This window comes from Hypanus sabinus, chromosome X2 (genome assembly GCF_030144855.1).
Source record: "Hypanus sabinus isolate sHypSab1 chromosome X2, sHypSab1.hap1, whole genome shotgun sequence".
Taxonomy (NCBI): Eukaryota; Metazoa; Chordata; class Chondrichthyes; order Myliobatiformes; family Dasyatidae; genus Hypanus; species Hypanus sabinus.
Genome location: NC_082739.1, coordinates 28,904,331 through 28,925,508, shown reverse-complemented (window position 1 = coordinate 28,925,508; position 21,178 = coordinate 28,904,331).

The following is a 21,178-nucleotide window of genomic DNA, read 5'->3' as shown; positions in this document are numbered from 1 at the left end:
CTGAAACCTGCTCCGGGCCTGGTCTGCCGGCTCTGAATCCTGCTGCGTCCCTGGTCCTCCGGCTCTGAATCCTGCACCGTCCCTGGTCCGCCGCCTCTGAATCCTGCTCCGTCTCTGGTCCGCCGGCTCTGAATCCTGCACCGTCTCTGGTCCGCCGGCTCTGAATCCTGCTCCGTCCCTGGTCCGCCGGCTCTGAATCCTGCTCCGTCCCTGGTCCGCCGGCTCGGAATCCTGCTCCGTCCCTGGTCCGCCGGCTCTGAATCCTGCTCTGTCCCTGGTCCTCCGGCTCTGAATCCTGCTCCGTCCCTGGTCCGCCGGCTCTGAATCCTGCTCCGTCCCTGGTCCGCCGGCTCTGAATCCTGCTGCGTCCCTGATCTGCAGGCTCAGAATCCTGCTCCGTACCTGGTCCGCCGGCTGTGAATCCTGCTCCGTGCCTGGTCCTCCGGCTCTGAATCCTGCTCCGTCCCTGGTCCGACGGCTCTGAATCCTGCTCCGTCCCTTGTCCGCCGGCTCTGAATCCTGCTCCGTCCCCGATCCGCCGGCTCTGAATCCTGCTCCGTCCCTGGTCCGCCGGCTGTGAATCCTGCTCCGTCTCTGGTCCGCCGGCTCTGAATCCTGCTCCGTCCCTGCTCCGCCGGCTCTCAATCCTGCTCCGTGCCTGGTCCGCCGGCTCTGAATCCTGCTCCGTCCCCGGTCCGCCGGCTCTGAATCCTGCTCCGTCCCTGGTCCTCCGGCTCTGAATCCTGCTCCGTGCCTGGTCCGCAGGCTCTGAATCCTGCTCCGTCCCTAGTCGTCCTGCTCCGTCCCTGGTCCGCTGGCTCTCAATCCTGCTCCGTCCCTGGTCCGCCGGCTCTGAATCCTGCTCCGTCTCCGGTCCACCGGCTCTGAATCCTGCTCCGTCCCTGGTCCGCCGGCTCTGAATCCTGCTCCGTTCCTGCTCCGCCGGCTCAGAATCCTGCACCGTCCCTGGTCCGCCGGCTCTGAATCCTGCTCCGTCCCTGGTCCGCCGGCTCTGAATCCTGCTCCGTCTCTGGTCCGCCGGCTCTGAATCCTGCTCCGTCTCTGGTCCGCTGGCTCTGAATCCTGCTCCGTCTCTGGTCAGACGGCACTGAATCCTGCTCCGTCCCTGGTCCGCCGGCTCTGAATCCTGATCCGTCCCTGGTCCGCCGGCTCTAAATCCTGCTCCGTGCCTGGTCCGCCGGCTCTGAATCCTGCTCCGTGCTAGGTCCGCCGGCTCTGAATCCTGCTCCGTGCCTGGTGCGCCGGCTCTGAATCCTGCTCCGTCCCTGGTCCGCCAGCTCTGAATCCTGCTCCGTGCTAGGTCCGCTGGCTCTGAATCCTGCTCCGTCCCTGGTCCGCCGGCTCTGAATCCTGCTCCGTGCTAGGTCCGCTGGCTCTGAATCCTGCTCCGTCCCTGGTCCGACGGCTCTGAATCCTGCTCCGTCCCTGGTCCGCCGGCTCTGAATCCTGCTCCGTCTCTGGTCCGCTGGCTCTGATTCCTGCACCGTCTCTGGTCAGACGGCTCTGAATCCTGCTCCGTCCCTGGTCCGCCGGCTCTCAATCCTGCTCCGTCCCTGGTCCGCCGGCTCTCAATCCTGCTCCGTCCCTGGTCCGCCGGCTCTCAATCCTGCTCCGTCCCTGGTCCGCCGGCTGTGAATCCTGCTCCGTGCCTGGTCCTCCGGCTCTGAATCCTGCTCCGTCCCTGGTCCGACGGCTCTGAATCCTGCTCCGTACCTTGTCCGCCGGCTCTGAATCCTGCTCCATGCCTGGTCCGCAGGCTCTGAATCCTGCTCCGTGCTAGGTCCGCAGGCTCTGAATCCTGCTCCGTCCCTGGTCCTCCTGCTCCGTCCCTGGTCCGCCGGCTCTCAATCCTGCTCCGTCCCTGGTCCGCCGGCTCTGAATCCTGATCCGTCCCTGTTCCGCCGGCTCTGAATCCTGCTCCGTGCCTGGTCCGCCGGCTCTGAAACCTGCTCCGTGTTAGGTCCGCCGGCTCTGAATCCTGCTCCGTGCCTGGTGCGCCGGCTCTGAATCCTGCTCCGTCCCTGGTCCTCCTGCTCCGTCCCTGGTCCGCCGGCTCTGAATACTGCTCAATCCCTGGTCCGCCGGCACTGAATCATGCTCCGTCTCTCGTCCGCTGGCTCTGAATCCTGCTCCGTCCCTGGTCCGCCGGCTCTGAATCCTGCTCCGTCTCTGGTCCGCTGGCTCTGATTCCTGCTCCGTCTCTGGTCAGACGGCTCTGAATCCTGCTACGTCCCTGGTCCGCCGGCTCTGAATCCTGCTCCGTCCCTGGTCCGCCAGCTCTCAATCCTGCTCCGTCCCTGGTCCGCCGGCTCTCAATCCTGCTCCGTCCCTGGTCCGCCGGCTCTCAATCCTGCTCCGTCCCTGGTCCGCCGGCTGCGAATCCTGCTCCGTGCCTGGTCCTCCGGCTCTGAATCCTGCTCCGTCTCTGGTCCGTCGGCTCTGAATCCTGCTCCGTCCCTGGTCCTCCTGCTCCGTCCCTGGTCCGCCGGCTCTGAATACTGCTCCGTCCCTGGTCCGCCGGCACTGAATCATGCTCCGTCTCTGGTCCGCTGGCTCTGAATCCTGCTCCGTCCCTGGTCTGCCGGCTCTGAATCCTGCTCCGTCTCTGGTCCGCTGGCTCTGATTCCTGCTCCGTCTCTGGTCAGACGGCTCTGAATCCTGCTCCGTCCCTGGTCCGCCGGCTCTCAATCCTGCTCCGTCCCTGGTCCGCCAGCTCTCAATCCTGCTCCGTCCCTGGTCCGGCGGCTCTCAATCCTGCTCCGTCCCCGGTCCGCCGGCTCTGAATACTGCTCCGTCCCTGGTCCGCCTGCTCTGAATCCTGCTCCATGCCTGGTCCGCAGGCTCTGAATCCTGCTCCGTGCTAGGTCCGCAGGCTCTGAATCCTGCTCCGTCCCTGGTCCTCCTGCTCCGTCCCTGGTCCGCCGTCCGCCGGCTCTGAATCCTGCTCCGTCCCTGGTCCGCCGGCTCAGAATCCTGCACCGTCCCTGGTCCGCCGGCTCTGAATCCTGCTCCATCCCTGGTCCGCCGGCTCTGAATCCTGCTCCGCGCCTGGTCCGCCGGCTCTGAATCCTGCTCCGGGCCTGGTCTGCCGGCTCTGAATCCTGCTGCGTCCCTGGTCCTCCGACACTGAATCCTGCTCCGTCCCTGGTCCGCCGGCTCTGAATCCTGCTCCGTCTCTGGTCCGCCGGCTCTGAATCCTGCTCAGTCTCTGGTCCGCCGTCTCTGAATCCTGCTCCGTCCCTGGTCCGCCGGCTCTGAATCCTGCTCCGTCCCTGGTCCACCGGCTCTGAATCCTGCTCCGTCCCTGGTCCGCCGGCTCTGAATCCTGCTCCGTCCCTGGTCCTCCGGCTCTGAATCCTGCTCCGTCCCTGGTCCGCCGGCTCTGAATCCTGCTCCGTCCCTGGTCCGCCGGCTCTGAATACTGCTGCGTCCCTGATATGCAGGCTCTGAATCCTGCTCCGTACCTGGTCCGCCGGCTGTGAATCCTGCTCCGTGCCTGGTCCTCCGGCTCTGAATCCTGCTCCGTCCCTGGTCCGACGGCTCTGAATCCTGCTCCGTCCCTTGTCCGCCGGCTCTGAATCCTGCTCCGTCCCCGGTCCGCCGGCTCTGAATCCTGCTCCGTCCCTGGTCCGCCGGCTGTGAATCCTGCTCCGTCTCTGATCCGCCGGCTCTGAATACTGCTCCGTCCCTGGTCCGCCGGCTCTCAATCCTGCTCTGTGCCTGGTCCGCCGGCTCTGAATCCTGCTCCGTCCCCGGTCCGCCGGCTCTGAATCCTGCTCCGTCCCTGGTCCGCCGGCTCTGAATCCTGCTCCGTGCCTGGTCCGCAGGCTCTGAATCCTGCTCCGTCCCTGGTCGTCCTGCTCCGTCCCTGGTCCGCTGGCTCTCAATCCTGCTCCGTCCCTGGTCCGCCGGCTCTGAATCCTGCTCCGTCTCCGGTCCACCGGCTCTGAATCCTGCTCCGTCCCTGGTCCGCCGGCTCTGAATCCTGCTCCGTCCCTGGTCCGCCGGCTCAGAATCCTGCACCGTCCCTGGTCCGCCGGCTCTGAATCCTGCTCCGTCCCTGGTCCGCCGGCTCTGAATCCTGCTCCGTCTCTGGTCCGCCGGCTCTGAATCCTGCTCCGTCTCTGGTCCGCTGGCTCTGAATCCTGCTCCGTCTCTGGTCAGACGGCACTGAATCCTGCTCCGTCCCTGGTCCGCCGGCTCTGAATCCTGATCCGTCCCTGGTCCGCCGGCTCTAAATCCTGCTCCGTGCCTGGTCCGCCGGCTCTGAATCCTGCTCCGTGCCTGGTGCGCAGGCTCTGAATCCTGCTCCGTCCCTGGTCCTCCTGCACCGTCCCTGGTCAGCCGGCTCTGAATCCTGCTCCGTCCCTGGTCCGCCGGCTCTGAATACTGCTCCGTCCCTGGTCCGCCGGCACTGAATCCTGCTCCGTCCCTGGTCCCCCGGCTCTGAATCCTGCTCCGTCGCTGGTCCCCCGGCTCTGAATCCTGCTCCGTCTCTGGTCCGCTGGCTCTGAATCCTGCTCCGTCCCTGGTCCGCCGGCTCTGAATCCCGCTCCGTCTCTGGTCCGCTGGCTCTGATTCCTGCACCGTCTCTGGTCAGACGGCTCTGAATCCTGCTCTGTCCCTGGTCCGCCGGCTCTCAATCCTGCTCCGTCCCTGGTCCGCCGGCTCTCAATCCTGCTCCGTCCCTGGTCCGCCGGCTCTCAATCCTGCTCCGTCCCTGGTCCGCCGGCTCTCAATCCTGCTCCGTCCCTGGTCCGCCGGCTGTGAATCCTGCTCCGTACCTGGTCCTCCGGCTCTGAATCCTGCTCCGTCCCTGGTCCGACGGCTCTGAATCCGGCTCCGTCCCTTGTCCGCCGGCTCTGAATCCTGCTCCATGCCTGGTCCGCAGGCTCTGAATCCTGCTCCGTGCTAGGTCCGCAGGCTCTGAATCCTGCTCCGTCCCTGGTCCTCCTGCTCCGTCCCTGGTCCGCCGGCTCTCAATCCTGCTCCGTCCCTGGTCCGCCGGCTCTGAATCCTGATCCGTCCCTGGTCCGCCGGCTCTGAATCCTGCTCCGTGCCTGGTCCGCCGGCTCTGAATCCTGCTCCGTGCCAGGTCCGCCGGCTCTGAATCCTGCTCCGTGCCTGGTGCGCCGGCTCTGAATCCTGCTCCGTCCCTGGTCCTCCTGCTCCGTCCCTGGTCCGCCGGCTCTGAATACTGCTCCGTCCCTGGTCCGCCGGCACTGAATAATGCTCCGTCTCTGGTCCGCTGGCTCTGAATCCTGCTCCGTCCCTGGTCCGCCGGCTCTGAATCCTGCTCCGTCTCTGGTCCGCTGGCTCTGATTCCTGCTCCGTCTCTGGTCAGACGGCTCTGAATCCTGCTCCGTCCCTGGTCCGCCGGCTCTCAATCCTGCTCCGTCCCTGGTCCGCCAGCTCTCAATCCTGCTCCGTCCCTGGTCTGCCGGCTCTGAATCCTGCTCCGTCCCTTGTCCGCCGGCTCTCAATCCTGCTCCGTCCCCGGTCCGCCGGCTCTGAATACTGCTCCGTCCCTGGTCCACCTGCTCTGAATCCTGCTCCATGCCTGGTCCGCAGGCTCTGAATCCTGCTCCGTGCTAGGTCCGCAGGCTCTGAATCCTGCTCCGTCCCTGGTCCTCCTGCTCCGTCCCTGGTCCGCCGTCCGCCGGCTCTGAATCCTGCTCCGTCCCTGGTCCGCCGGCTCAGAATCCTGCACCGTCCCTGGTCCGCCGGCTCTGAATCCTGCTCCATCCCTGGTCCGCCGGCTCTGAATCCTGCTCCGCGCCTGGTCCGCCGGCTCTGAATCCTGCTCCGGGCCTGGTCTGCCGGCTCTGAATCCTGCTGCGTCCCTGGTCCTCCGGCTCTGAATCCTGCACCGTCCCTGGTCCGCCGGCTCTGAATCCTGCTCCGTCTCTGGTCCGCCGGCTCTGAATCCTGCACCGTCTCTGGTCCGCCGGCTCTGAATCCTGCTCCGTCCCTGGTCCGCCGGCTCTGAATCCTGCTCCGTCCCTGGTCCGCCGGCTCGGAATCCTGCTCCGTCCCTGGTCCGCCGGCTCTGAATCCTGCTCTGTCCCTGGTCCTCCGGCTCTGAATCCTGCTCCGTCCCTGGTCCGCCGGCTCTGAATCCTGCTCCGTCCCTGGTCCGCCGGCTCTGAATCCTGCTGCGTCCCTGATCTGCAGGCTCAGAATCCTGCTCCGTACCTGGTCCGCCGGCTGTGAATCCTGCTCCGTGCCTGGTCCTCCGGCTCTGAATCCTGCTCCGTCCCTGGTCCGACGGCTCTGAATCCTGCACCGTCCCTGGTCCGCAGGCTCTGAATCCTGCTCCATCCCTGGTCCGCCGGCTCTGAATCCTGCTCCGCGCCTGGTCCGCCGGCTCTGAATCCTGCTCCGGGCCTGGTCTGCCGGCTCTGAATCCTGCTGCGTCCCTGGTCCTCCGGCTCTGAATCCTGCACCGTCCCTGGTCCGCCGCCTCTGAATCCTGCTCCGTCTCTGGTCCGCCGGCTCTGAATCCTGCACCGTCTCTGGTCCGCCGGCTCTGAATCCTGCTCCGTCCCTGGTCCGCCGGCTCTGAATCCTGCTCCGTCCCTGGTCCGCCGGCTCGGAATCCTGCTCCGTCCCTGGTCTGCCGGCTCTGAATCCTGCTCTGTCCCTGGTCCTCCGGCTCTGAATCCTGCTCCGTCCCTGGTCCGCCGGCTCTGAATCCTGCTCCGTCCCTGGTCCGCCGGCTCTGAATCCTGCTGCGTCCCTGATCTGCAGGCTCAGAATCCTGCTCCGTACCTGGTCCGCCGGCTGTGAATCCTGCTCCGTGCCTGGTCCTCCGGCTCTGAATCCTGCTCCGTCCCTGGTCCGACGGCTCTGAATCCTGCTCCGTCCCTTGTCCGCCGGCTCTGAATCCTGCTCCGTCCCCGATCCGCCGGCTCTGAATCCTGCTCCGTCCCTGGTCCGCCGGCTGTGAATCCTGCTCCGTCTCTGGTCCGCCGGCTCTGAATCCTGCTCCGTCCCTGCTCCGCCGGCTCTCAATCCTGCTCCGTGCCTGGTCCGCCGGCTCTGAATCCTGCTCCGTCCCCGGTCCGCCGGCTCTGAATCCTGCTCCGTCCCTGGTCCTCCGGCTCTGAATCCTGCTCCGTGCCTGGTCCGCAGGCTCTGAATCCTGCTCCGTCCCTAGTCGTCCTGCTCCGTCCCTGGTCCGCTGGCTCTCAATCCTGCTCCGTCCCTGGTCCGCCGGCTCTGAATCCTGCTCCGTCTCCGGTCCACCGGCTCTGAATCCTGCTCCGTCCCTGGTCCGCCGGCTCTGAATCCTGCTCCGTTCCTGCTCCGCCGGCTCAGAATCCTGCACCGTCCCTGGTCCGCCGGCTCTGAATCCTGCTCCGTCCCTGGTCCGCCGGCTCTGAATCCTGCTCCGTCTCTGGTCCGCCGGCTCTGAATCCTGCTCCGTCTCTGGTCCGCTGGCTCTGAATCCTGCTCCGTCTCTGGTCAGACGGCACTGAATCCTGCTCCGTCCCTGGTCCGCCGGCTCTGAATCCTGATCCGTCCCTGGTCTGCCGGCTCTAAATCCTGCTCCGTGCCTGGTCCGCCGGCTCTGAATCCTGCTCCGTGCTAGGTCCGCCGGCTCTGAATCCTGCTCCGTGCCTGGTGCGCCGGCTCTGAATCCTGCTCCGTCCCTGGTCCGCCAGCTCTGAATCCTGCTCCGTGCTAGGTCCGCTGGCTCTGAATCCTGCTCCGTCCCTGGTCCGCCGGCTCTGAATCCTGCTCCGTGCTAGGTCCGCTGGCTCTGAATCCTGCTCCGTCCCTGGTCCGACGGCTCTGAATCCTGCTCCGTCCCTGGTCCGCCGGCTCTGAATCCTGCTCCGTCTCTGGTCCGCTGGCTCTGATTCCTGCACCGTCTCTGGTCAGACGGCTCTGAATCCTGCTCCGTCCCTGGTCCGCCGGCTCTCAATCCTGCTCCGTCCCTGGTCCGCCGGCTCTCAATCCTGCTCCGTCCCTGGTCCGCCGGCTCTCAATCCTGCTCCGTCCCTGGTCCGCCGGCTGTGAATCCTGCTCCGTGCCTGGTCCTCCGGCTCTGAATCCTGCTCCGTCCCTGGTCCGACGGCTCTGAATCCTGCTCCGTACCTTGTCCGCCGGCTCTGAATCCTGCTCCATGCCTGGTCCGCAGGCTCTGAATCCTGCTCCGTGCTAGGTCCGCAGGCTCTGAATCCTGCTCCGTCCCTGGTCCTCCTGCTCCGTCCCTGGTCCGCCGGCTCTCAATCCTGCTCCGTCCCTGGTCCGCCGGCTCTGAATCCTGATCCGTCCCTGTTCCGCCGGCTCTGAATCCTGCTCCGTGCCTGGTCCGCCGGCTCTGAAACCTGCTCCGTGTTAGGTCCGCCGGCTCTGAATCCTGCTCCGTGCCTGGTGCGCCGGCTCTGAATCCTGCTCCGTCCCTGGTCCTCCTGCTCCGTCCCTGGTCCGCCGGCTCTGAATACTGCTCAATCCCTGGTCCGCCGGCACTGAATCATGCTCCGTCTCTCGTCCGCTGGCTCTGAATCCTGCTCCGTCCCTGGTCCGCCGGCTCTGAATCCTGCTCCGTCTCTGGTCCGCTGGCTCTGATTCCTGCTCCGTCTCTGGTCAGACGGCTCTGAATCCTGCTACGTCCCTGGTCCGCCGGCTCTGAATCCTGCTCCGTCCCTGGTCCGCCAGCTCTCAATCCTGCTCCGTCCCTGGTCCGCCGGCTCTCAATCCTGCTCCGTCCCTGGTCCGCCGGCTCTCAATCCTGCTCCGTCCCTGGTCCGCCGGCTGCGAATCCTGCTCCGTGCCTGGTCCTCCGGCTCTGAATCCTGCTCCGTCTCTGGTCCGTCGGCTCTGAATCCTGCTCCGTCCCTGGTCCTCCTGCTCCGTCCCTGGTCCGCCGGCTCTGAATACTGCTCCGTCCCTGGTCCGCCGGCACTGAATCATGCTCCGTCTCTGGTCCGCTGGCTCTGAATCCTGCTCCGTCCCTGGTCTGCCGGCTCTGAATCCTGCTCCGTCTCTGGTCCGCTGGCTCTGATTCCTGCTCCGTCTCTGGTCAGACGGCTCTGAATCCTGCTCCGTCCCTGGTCCGCCGGCTCTCAATCCTGCTCCGTCCCTGGTCCGCCAGCTCTCAATCCTGCTCCGTCCCTGGTCCGGCGGCTCTCAATCCTGCTCCGTCCCCGGTCCGCCGGCTCTGAATACTGCTCCGTCCCTGGTCCGCCTGCTCTGAATCCTGCTCCATGCCTGGTCCGCAGGCTCTGAATCCTGCTCCGTGCTAGGTCCGCAGGCTCTGAATCCTGCTCCGTCCCTGGTCCTCCTGCTCCGTCCCTGGTCCGCCGTCCGCCGGCTCTGAATCCTGCTCCGTCCCTGGTCCGCCGGCTCAGAATCCTGCACCGTCCCTGGTCCGCCGGCTCTGAATCCTGCTCCATCCCTGGTCCGCCGGCTCTGAATCCTGCTCCGCGCCTGGTCCGCCGGCTCTGAATCCTGCTCCGGGCCTGGTCTGCCGGCTCTGAATCCTGCTGCGTCCCTGGTCCTCCGACACTGAATCCTGCTCCGTCCCTGGTCCGCCGGCTCTGAATCCTGCTCCGTCTCTGGTCCGCCGGCTCTGAATCCTGCTCAGTCTCTGGTCCGCCGTCTCTGAATCCTGCTCCGTCCCTGGTCCGCCGGCTCTGAATCCTGCTCCGTCCCTGGTCCACCGGCTCTGAATCCTGCTCCGTCCCTGGTCCGCCGGCTCTGAATCCTGCTCCGTCCCTGGTCCTCCGGCTCTGAATCCTGCTCCGTCCCTGGTCCGCCGGCTCTGAATCCTGCTCCGTCCCTGGTCCGCCGGCTCTGAATACTGCTGCGTCCCTGATATGCAGGCTCTGAATCCTGCTCCGTACCTGGTCCGCCGGCTGTGAATCCTGCTCCGTGCCTGGTCCTCCGGCTCTGAATCCTGCTCCGTCCCTGGTCCGACGGCTCTGAATCCTGCTCCGTCCCTTGTCCGCCGGCTCTGAATCCTGCTCCGTCCCCGGTCCGCCGGCTCTGAATCCTGCTCCGTCCCTGGTCCGCCGGCTGTGAATCCTGCTCCGTCTCTGATCCGCCGGCTCTGAATACTGCTCCGTCCCTGGTCCGCCGGCTCTCAATCCTGCTCCGTGCCTGGTCCGCCGGCTCTGAATCCTGCTCCGTCCCCGGTCCGCCGGCTCTGAATCCTGCTCCGTCCCTGGTCCGCCGGCTCTGAATCCTGCTCCGTGCCTGGTCCGCAGGCTCTGAATCCTGCTCCGTCCCTGGTCGTCCTGCTCCGTCCCTGGTCCGCTGGCTCTCAATCCTGCTCCGTCCCTGGTCCGCCGGCTCTGAATCCTGCTCCGTCTCCGGTCCACCGGCTCTGAATCCTGCTCCGTCCCTGGTCCGCCGGCTCTGAATCCTGCTCCGTCCCTGGTCCGCCGGCTCAGAATCCTGCACCGTCCCTGGTCCGCCGGCTCTGAATCCTGCTCCGTCCCTGGTCCGCCGGCTCTGAATCCTGCTCCGTCTCTGGTCCGCCGGCTCTGAATCCTGCTCCGTCTCTGGTCCGCTGGCTCTGAATCCTGCTCCGTCTCTGGTCAGACGGCACTGAATCCTGCTCCGTCCCTGGTCCGCCGGCTCTGAATCCTGATCCGTCCCTGGTCCGCCGGCTCTAAATCCTGCTCCGTGCCTGGTCCGCCGGCTCTGAATCCTGCTCCGTGCTAGGTCCGCCGGCTCTGAATCCTGCTCCGTGCCTGGTGCGCAGGCTCTGAATCCTGCTCCGTCCCTGGTCCTCCTGCACCGTCCCTGGTCAGCCGGCTCTGAATCCTGCTCCGTCCCTGGTCCGCCGGCTCTGAATACTGCTCCGTCCCTGGTCCGCCGGCACTGAATCCTGCTCCGTCCCTGGTCCCCCGGCTCTGAATCCTGCTCCGTCGCTGGTCCCCCGGCTCTGAATCCTGCTCCGTCTCTGGTCCGCTGGCTCTGAATCCTGCTCCGTCCCTGGTCCGCCGGCTCTGAATCCCGCTCCGTCTCTGGTCCGCTGGCTCTGATTCCTGCACCGTCTCTGGTCAGACGGCTCTGAATCCTGCTCCGTCCCTGGTCCGCCGGCTCTCAATCCTGCTCCGTCCCTGGTCCGCCGGCTCTCAATCCTGCTCCGTCCCTGGTCCGCCGGCTCTCAATCCTGCTCCGTCCCTGGTCCGCCGGCTCTCAATCCTGCTCCGTCCCTGGTCCGCCGGCTGTGAATCCTGCTCCGTACCTGGTCCTCCGGCTCTGAATCCTGCTCCGTCCCTGGTCCGACGGCTCTGAATCCGGCTCCGTCCCTTGTCCGCCGGCTCTGAATCCTGCTCCATGCCTGGTCCGCAGGCTCTGAATCCTGCTCCGTGCTAGGTCCGCAGGCTCTGAATCCTGCTCCGTCCCTGGTCCTCCTGCTCCGTCCCTGGTCCGCCGGCTCTCAATCCTGCTCCGTCCCTGGTCCGCCGGCTCTGAATCCTGATCCGTCCCTGGTCCGCCGGCTCTGAATCCTGCTCCGTGCCTGGTCCGCCGGCTCTGAATCCTGCTCCGTGCCAGGTCCGCCGGCTCTGAATCCTGCTCCGTGCCTGGTGCGCCGGCTCTGAATCCTGCTCCGTCCCTGGTCCTCCTGCTCCGTCCCTGGTCCGCCGGCTCTGAATACTGCTCCGTCCCTGGTCCGCCGGCACTGAATAATGCTCCGTCTCTGGTCCGCTGGCTCTGAATCCTGCTCCGTCCCTGGTCCGCCGGCTCTGAATCCTGCTCCGTCTCTGGTCCGCTGGCTCTGATTCCTGCTCCGTCTCTGGTCAGACGGCTCTGAATCCTGCTCCGTCCCTGGTCCGCCGGCTCTCAATCCTGCTCCGTCCCTGGTCCGCCAGCTCTCAATCCTGCTCCGTCCCTGGTCTGCCGGCTCTGAATCCTGCTCCGTCCCTTGTCCGCCGGCTCTCAATCCTGCTCCGTCCCCGGTCCGCCGGCTCTGAATACTGCTCCGTCCCTGGTCCACCTGCTCTGAATCCTGCTCCATGCCTGGTCCGCAGGCTCTGAATCCTGCTCCGTGCTAGGTCCGCAGGCTCTGAATCCTGCTCCGTCCCTGGTCCTCCTGCTCCGTCCCTGGTCCGCCGTCCGCCGGCTCTGAATCCTGCTCCGTCCCTGGTCCGCCGGCTCAGAATCCTGCACCGTCCCTGGTCCGCCGGCTCTGAATCCTGCTCCATCCCTGGTCCGCCGGCTCTGAATCCTGCTCCGCGCCTGGTCCGCCGGCTCTGAATCCTGCTCCGGGCCTGGTCTGCCGGCTCTGAATCCTGCTGCGTCCCTGGTCCTCCGGCTCTGAATCCTGCACCGTCCCTGGTCCGCCGGCTCTGAATCCTGCTCCGTCTCTGGTCCGCCGGCTCTGAATCCTGCACCGTCTCTGGTCCGCCGGCTCTGAATCCTGCTCCGTCCCTGGTCCGCCGGCTCTGAATCCTGCTCCGTCCCTGGTCCGCCGGCTCGGAATCCTGCTCCGTCCCTGGTCCGCCGGCTCTGAATCCTGCTCTGTCCCTGGTCCTCCGGCTCTGAATCCTGCTCCGTCCCTGGTCCGCCGGCTCTGAATCCTGCTCCGTCCCTGGTCCGCCGGCTCTGAATCCTGCTGCGTCCCTGATCTGCAGGCTCAGAATCCTGCTCCGTACCTGGTCCGCCGGCTGTGAATCCTGCTCCGTGCCTGGTCCTCCGGCTCTGAATCCTGCTCCGTCCCTGGTCCGACGGCTCTGAATCCTGCTCCGTCCCTTGTCCGCCGGCTCTGAATCCTGCTCCGTCCCCGGTCCGCCGGCTCTGAATCCTGCTCCGTCCCTGGTCCGCCGGCTGTGAATCCTGCTCCGTCTCTGGTCCGCCGGCTCTGAATCCTGCTCCGTCCCTGCTCCGCCGGCTCTCAATCCTGCTCCGTGCCTGGTCCGCCGGCTCTGAATCCTGCTCCGTCCCCGGTCCGCCGGCTCTGAATCCTGCTCCGTCCCTGGTCCTCCGGCTCTGAATCCTGCTCCGTGCCTGGTCCGCAGGCTCTGAATCCTGCTCCGTCCCTAGTCGTCCTGCTCCGTCCCTGGTCCGCTGGCTCTCAATCCTGCTCCGTCCCTGGTCCGCCGGCTCTGAATCCTGCTCCGTCTCCGGTCCACCGGCTCAGAATCCTGCACCGTCCCTGGTCCGCCGGCTCTGAATCCTGCTCCGTCCCTGGTCCGCCGGCTCTGAATCCTGCTCCGTCTCTGGTCCGCCGGCTCTGAATCCTGCTCCGTCTCTGGTCCGCTGGCTCTGAATCCTGCTCCGTCTCTGGTCAGACGGCACTGAATCCTGCTCCGTCCCTGGTCCGCCGGCTCTGAATCCTGATCCGTCCCTGGTCCGCCGGCTCTAAATCCTGCTCCGTGCCTGGTCCGCCGGCTCTGAATCCTGCTCCGTGCTAGGTCCGCCGGCTCTGAATCCTGCTCCGTGCCTGGTGCGCCGGCTCTGAATCCTGCTCCGTCCCTGGTCCGCCGGCTCTGAATCCTGCTCCGTGCTAGGTCCGCTGGCTCTGAATCCTGCTCCGTCCCTGGTCCGCCGGCTCTGAATCCTGCTCCGTGCTAGGTCCGCTGGCTCTGAATCCTGCTCCGTCCCTGGTCCGACGGCTCTGAATCCTGCTCCGTCCCTGGTCCGCCGGCTCTGAATCCTGCTCCGTCTCTGGTCCGCTGGCTCTGATTCCTGCACCGTCTCTGGTCAGACGGCTCTGAATCCTGCTCCGTCCCTGGTCCGCCGGCTCTCAATCCTGCTCCGTCCCTGGTCCGCCGGCTCTCAATCCTGCTCCGTCCCTGGTCCGCCGGCTCTCAATCCTGCTCCGTCCCTGGTCCGCCGGCTGTGAATCCTGCTCCGTGCCTGGTCCTCCGGCTCTGAATCCTGCTCCGTCCCTGGTCCGACGGCTCTGAATCCTGCTCCGTACCTTGTCCGCCGGCTCTGAATCCTGCTCCATGCCTGGTCCGCAGGCTCTGAATCCTGCTCCGTGCTAGGTCCGCAGGCTCTGAATCCTGCTCCGTCCCTGGTCCTCCTGCTCCGTCCCTGGTCCGCCGGCTCTCAATCCTGCTCCGTCCCTGGTCCGCCGGCTCTGAATCCTGATCCGTCCCTGGTCCGCCGGCTCTGAATCCTGCTCCGTGCCTGGTCCGCCGGCTCTGAAACCTGCTCCGTGTTAGGTCCGCCGGCTCTGAATCCTGCTCCGTGCCTGGTGCGCCGGCTCTGAATCCTGCTCCGTCCCTGGTCCTCCTGCTCCGTCCCTGGTCCGCCGGCTCTGAATACTGCTCAATCCCTGGTCCGCCGGCACTGAATCATGCTCCGTCTCTCGTCCGCTGGCTCTGAATCCTGCTCCGTCCCTGGTCCGCCGGCTCTGAATCCTGCTCCGTCTCTGGTCCGCTGGCTCTGATTCCTGCTCCGTCTCTGGTCAGACGGCTCTGAATCCTGCTACGTCCCTGGTCCGCCGGCTCTGAATCCTGCTCCGTCCCTGGTCCGCCAGCTCTCAATCCTGCTCCGTCCCTGGTCCGCCGGCTCTCAATCCTGCTCCGTCCCTGGTCCGCCGGCTCTCAATCCTGCTCCGTCCCTGGTCCGCCGGCTGCGAATCCTGCTCCGTGCCTGGTCCTCCGGCTCTGAATCCTGCTCCGTCTCTGGTCCGTCGGCTCTGAATCCTGCTCCGTCCCTGGTCCTCCTGCTCCGTCCCTGGTCCGCCGGCTCTGAATACTGCTCCGTCCCTGGTCCGCCGGCACTGAATCATGCTCCGTCTCTGGTCCGCTGGCTCTGAATCCTGCTCCGTCCCTAGTCTGCCGGCTCTGAATCCTGCTCCGTCTCTGGTCCGCTGGCTCTGATTCCTGCTCCGTCTCTGGTCAGACGGCTCTGAATCCTGCTCCGTCCCTGGTCCGCCGGCTCTCAATCCTGCTCCGTCCCTGGTCCGCCAGCTCTCAATCCTGCTCCGTCCCTGGTCCGGCGGCTCTCAATCCTGCTCCGTCCCCGGTCCGCCGGCTCTGAATACTGCTCCGTCCCTGGTCCGCCTGCTCTGAATCCTGCTCCATGCCTGGTCCGCAGGCTCTGAATCCTGCTCCGTGCTAGGTCCGCAGGCTCTGAATCCTGCTCCGTCCCTGGTCCTCCTGCTCCGTCCCTGGTCCGCCGTCCGCCGGCTCTGAATCCTGCTCCGTCCCTGGTCCGCCGGCTCAGAATCCTGCACCGTCCCTGGTCCGCCGGCTCTGAATCCTGCTCCATCCCTGGTCCGCCGGCTCTGAATCCTGCTCCGCGCCTGGTCCGCCGGCTCTGAATCCTGCTCCGGGCCTGGTCTGCCGGCTCTGAATCCTGCTGCGTCCCTGGTCCTCCGACACTGAATCCTGCTCCGTCCCTGGTCCGCCGGCTCTGAATCCTGCTCCGTCTCTGGTCCGCCGGCTCTGAATCCTGCTCAGTCTCTGGTCTGCCGTCTCTGAATCCTGCTCCGTCCCTGGTCCGCCGGCTCTGAATCCTGCTCCGTCCCTGGTCCACCGGCTCTGAATCCTGCTCCGTCCCTGGTCCGCCGGCTCTGAATCCTGCTCCGTCCCTGGTCCTCCGGCTCTGAATCCTGCTCCGTCCCTGGTCCGCCGGCTCTGAATCCTGCTCCGTCCCTGGTCCGCCGGCTCTGAATACTGCTGCGTCCCTGATATGCAGGCTCTGAATCCTGCTCCGTACCTGGTCCGCCGGCTGTGAATCCTGCTCCGTGCCTGGTCCTCCGGCTCTGAATCCTGCTCCGTCCCTGGTCCGACGGCTCTGAATCCTGCTCCGTCCCTTGTCCGCCGGCTCTGAATCCTGCTCCGTCCCCGGTCCGCCGGCTCTGAATCCTGCTCCGTCCCTGGTCCGCCGGCTGTGAATCCTGCTCCGTCTCTGATCCGCCGGCTCTGAATACTGCTCCGTCCCTGGTCCGCCGGCTCTCAATCCTGCTCCGTGCCTGGTCCGCCGGCTCTGAATCCTGCTCCGTCCCCGGTCCGCCGGCTCTGAATCCTGCTCCGTCCCTGGTCCGCCGGCTCTGAATCCTGCTCCGTGCCTGGTCCGCAGGCTCTGAATCCTGCTCCGTCCCTGGTCGTCCTGCTCCGTCCCTGGTCCGCTGGCTCTCAATCCTGCTCCGTCCCTGGTCCGCCGGCTCTGAATCCTGCTCCGTCTCCGGTCCACCGGCTCTGAATCCTGCTCCGTCCCTGGTCCGCCGGCTCTGAATCCTGCTCCGTCCCTGGTCCGCCGGCTCAGAATCCTGCACCGTCCCTGGTCCGCCGGCTCTGAATCCTGCTCCGTCCCTGGTCCGCCGGCTCTGAATCCTGCTCCGTCTCTGGTCCGCCGGCTCTGAATCCTGTTCCGTCTCTGGTCCGCTGGCTCTGAATCCTGCTCCGTCTCTGGTCAGACGGCACTGAATCCTGCTCCGTCCCTGGTCCGCCGGCTCTGAATCCTGATCCGTCCCTGGTCCGCCGGCTCTAAATCCTGCTCCGTGCCTGGTCCGCCGGCTCTGAATCCTGCTCCGTGCTAGGTCCGCCGGCTCTGAATCCTGCTCCGTGCCTGGTGCGCAGGCTCTGAATCCTGCTCCGTCCCTGGTCCTCCTGCACCGTCCCTGGTCAGCCGGCTCTGAATCCTGCTCCGTCCCTGGTCCGCCGGCTCTGAATACTGCTCCGTCCCTGGTCCGCCGGCACTGAATCCTGCTCCGTCCCTGGTCCCCCGGCTCTGAATCCTGCTCCGTCGCTGGTCCCCCGGCTCTGAATCCTGCTCCGTCTCTGGTCCGCTGGCTCTGAATCCTGCTCCGTCCCTGGTCCGCCGGCTCTGAATCCCGCTCCGTCTCTGGTCCGCTGGCTCTGATTCCTGCACCGTCTCTGGTCAGACGGCTCTGAATCCTGCTCCGTCCCTGGTCCGCCGGCTCTCAATCCTGCTCCGTCCCTGGTCCGCCGGCTCTCAATCCTGCTCCGTCCCTGGTCCGCCGGCTCTCAATCCTGCTCCGTCCCTGGTCCGCCGGCTCTCAATCCTGCTCCGTCCCTGGTCCGCCGGCTCCGTCCCTGGTCCGCCGGCTCTGAATACTGCTCCGTCCCTGGTCCGCCGGCACTGAATAATGCTCCGTCTCTGGTCCGCTGGCTCTGAATCCTGCTCCGTCCCTGGTCCGCCGGCTCTGAATCCTGCTCCGTCTCTGGTCCGCTGGCTCTGATTCCTGCTCCGTCTCTGGTCAGACGGCTCTGAATCCTGCTCCGTCCCTGGTCCGCCGGCTCTCAATCCTGCTCCGTCCCTGGTCCGCCAGCTCTCAATCCTGCTCCGTCCCTGGTCCGCCGGCTCTGAATCCTGCTCCGTCCCTTGTCCGCCGGCTCTCAATCCTGCTCCGTCCCCGGTCCGCCGGCTCTGAATACTGCTCCGTCCCTGGTCCACCTGCTCTGAATCCTGCTCCATGCCTGGTCCGCAGGCTCTGAATCCTGCTCCGTGCTAGGTCCGCAGGCTCTGAATCCTGCTCCGTCCCTGGTCCTCCTGCTCCGTCCCTGGTCCGCCGTCCGCCGGCTCTGAATCCTGCTCCGTCCCTGGTCCGCCGGCTCAGAATCCTGCACCGTCCCTGGTCCGCCGGCTCTGAATCCTGCTCCATCCCTGGTCCGCCGGCTCTGAATCCTGCTCCGCGCCTGGTCCGCCGGCTCTGAATCCTGCTCCGGGCCTGGTCTGCCGGCTCTGAATCCTGCTGCGTCCCTGGTCCTCCGGCTCTGAATCCTGCACCGTCCCTGGTCCGCCGGCTCTGAATCCTGCTCCGTCTCTGGTCCGCCGGCTCTGAATCCTGCACCGTCTCTGGTCCGCCGGCTCTGAATCCTGCTCCGTCCCTGGTCCGCCGGCTCTGAATCCTGCTCCGTCCCTGGTCCGCCGGCTCGGAATCCTGCTCCGTCCCTGGTCCGCCGGCTCTGAATCCTGCTCTGTCCCTGGTCCTCCGGCTCTGAATCCTGCTCCGTCCCTGGTCCGCCGGCTCTGAATCCTGCTCCGTCCCTGGTCCGCCGGCTCTGAATCCTGCTGCGTCCCTGATCTGCAGGCTCAGAATCCTGCTCCGTACCTGGTCCGCCGGCTGTGAATCCTGCTCCGTGCCTGGTCCTCCGGCTCTGAATCCTGCTCCGTCCCTGGTCCGACGGCTCTGAATCCTGCTCCGTCCCTTGTCCGCCGGCTCTGAATCCTGCTCCGTCCCCGGTCCGCCGGCTCTGAATCCTGCTCCGTCCCTGGTCCGCCGGCTGTGAATCCTGCTCCGTCTCTGGTCCGCCGGCTCTGAATCCTGCTCCGTCCCTGCTCCGCCGGCTCTCAATCCTGCTCCGTGCCTGGTCCGCCGGCTCTGAATCCTGCTCCGTCCCCGGTCCGCCGGCTCTGAATCCTGCTCCGTCCCTGGTCCTCCGGCTCTGAATCCTGCTCCGTGCCTGGTCCGCAGGCTCTGAATCCTGCTCCGTCCCTAGTCGTCCTGCTCCGTCCCTGGTCCGCCGGCTCTGAATCCTGCTCCGTCTCTGGTCCGCTGGCTCTGATTCCTGCACCGTCTCTGGTCAGACGGCTCTGAATCCTGCTCCGTCCCTGGTCCGCCGGCTCTCAATCCTGCTCCGTCCCTGGTCCGCCGGCTCTCAATCCTGCTCCGTCCCTGGTCCTCCGGCTCTCAATCCTGCTCCGTCCCTGGTCCGCCGGCTGTGAATCCTGCTCCGTGCCTGGTCCTCCGGCTCTGAATCCTGCTCCGTCCCTGGTCCGACGGCTCTGAATCCTGCTCCGTACCTTGTCCGCCGGCTCTGAATCCTGCTCCATGCCTGGTCCGCAGGCTCTGAATCCTGCTCCGTGCTAGGTCCGCAGGCTCTGAATCCTGCTCCGTCCCTGGTCCTCCTGCTCCGTCCCTGGTCCGCCGGCTCTCAATCCTGCTCCGTCCCTGGTCCGCCGGCTCTGAATCCTGATCCGTCCCTGGTCCGCCGGCTCTGAATCCTGCTCCGTGCCTGGTCCGCCGGCTCTGAAACCTGCTCCGTGTTAGGTCCGCCGGCTCTGAATCCTGCTCCGTGCCTGGTGCGCCGGCTCTGAATCCTGCTCCGTCCCTGGTCCTCCTGCTCCGTCCCTGGTCCGCCGGCTCTGAATACTGCTCAATCCCTGGTCCGCCGGCACTGAATCATGCTCCGTCTCTCGTCCGCTGGCTCTGAATCCTGCTCCGTCCCTGGTCCGCCGGCTCTGAATCCTGCTCCGTCTCTGGTCCGCTGGCTCTGATTCCTGCTCCGTCTCTGGTCAGACGGCTCTGAATCCTGCTACGTCCCTGGTCCGCCGGCTCTGAATCCTGCTCCGTCCCTGGTCCGCCAGCTCTCAATCCTGCTCCGTCCCTGGTCCGCCGGCTCTCAATCCTGCTCCGTCCCTGGTCCGCCGGCTCTCAATCCTGCTCCGTCCCTGGTCCGCCGGCTGCGAATCCTGCTCCGTGCCTGGTCCTCCGGCTCTGAATCCTGCTCCGTCTCTGGTCCGTCGGCTCTGAATCCTGCTCCGTCCCTGGTCCTCCTGCTCCGTCCCTGGTCCGCCGGCTCTGAATACTGCTCCGTCCCTGGTCCGCCGGCACTGAATCATGCTCCGTCTCTGGTCCGCTGGCTCTGAATCCTGCTCCGTCCCTGGTCTGCCGGCTCTGAATCCTGCTCCGTCTCTGGTCCGCTGGCTCTGATTCCTGCTCCGTCTCTGGTCAGACGGCTCTGAATCCTGCTCCGTCCCTGGTCCGCCGGCTCTCAATCCTGCTCCGTCCCTGGTCCGCCAGCTCTCAATCCTGCTCCGTCCCTGGTCCGGCGGCTCTCAATCCTGCTCCGTCCCCGGTCCGCCGGCTCTGAATACTGCTCCGTCCCTGGTCCGCCTGCTCTGAATCCTGCTCCATGCCTGGTCCGCAGGCTCTGAATCCTGCTCCGTGCTAGGTCCGCAGGCTCTGAATCCTGCTCCGTCCCTGGTCCTCCTGCTCCGTCCCTGGTCCGCCGTCCGCCGGCTCTGAATCCTGCTCCGTCCCTGGTCCGCCGGCTCAGAATCCTGCACCGTCCCTGGTCCGCCGGCTCTGAATCCTGCTCCATCCCTGGTCCGCCGGCTCTGAATCCTGCTCCGCGCCTGGTCCGCCGGCTCTGAATCCTGCTCCGGGCCTGGTCTGCCGGCTCTGAATCCTGCTGCGTCCCTGGTCCTCCGACACTGAATCCTGCTCCGTCCCTGGTCCGCCGGCTCTGAATCCTGCTCCGTCTCTGGTCCGCCGGCTCTGAATCCTGCTCAGTCTCTGGTCCGCCGTCTCTGAATCCTGCTCCGTCCCTGGTCCGCCGGCTCTGAATCCTGCTCCGTCCCTGGTCCACCTGCTCTGAATCCTGCTCCGTCCCTGGTCCGCCGGCTCTGAATCCTGCTCCGTCCCTGGTCCTCCGGCTCTGAATCCTGCTCCGTCCCTGGTCCGCCGGCTCTGAATCCTGCTCCGTCCCTGGTCCGCCGGCTCTGAATACTGCTGCGTCCCTGATATGCAGGCTCTGAATTCTGCTCCGTACCTGGTCCGCCGGCTGTGAATCCTGCTCCGTGCCTGGTCCTCCGGCTCTGAATCCTGCTCCGTCCCTGGTCCGACGGCTCTGAATCCTGCTCCGTCCCTTGTCCGCCGGCTCTGAATCCTGCTCCGTCCCCGGTCCGCCGGCTCTGAATCCTGCTCCGTCCCTGGTCCGCCGGCTGTGAATCCTGCTCCGTCTCTGATCCGCCGGCTCTGAATACTGCTCCGTCCCTGGTCCGCCGGCTCTCAATCCTGCTCCGTGCCTGGTCCGCCGGCTCTGAATCCTGCTCCGTCCCCGGTCCGCCGGCTCTGAATCCTGCTCCGTCCCTGGTCCGCCGGCTCTGAATCCTGCTCCGTGCCTGGTCCGCAGGCTCTGAATCCTGCTCCGTCCCTGGTCGTCCTGCTCCGTCCCTGGTCCGCTGGCTCTCAATCCTGCTCCGTCCCTGGTCCGCCGGCTCTGAATCCTGCTCCGTCTCCGGTCCACCGGCTCTGAATCCTGCTCCGTCCCTGGTCCGCCGGCTCTGAATCCTGCTCCGTCCCTGGTCCGCCGGCTCAGAATCCTGCACCGTCCCTGGTCCGCCGGCTCTGAATCCTGCTCCGTCCCTGGTCCGCCGGCTCTGAATCCTGCTCCGTCTCTGGTCCGCCGGCTCTGAATCCTGCTCCGTCTCTGGTCCGCTGGCTCTGAATCCTGCTCCGTCTCTGGTCAGACGGCACTGAATCCTGCTC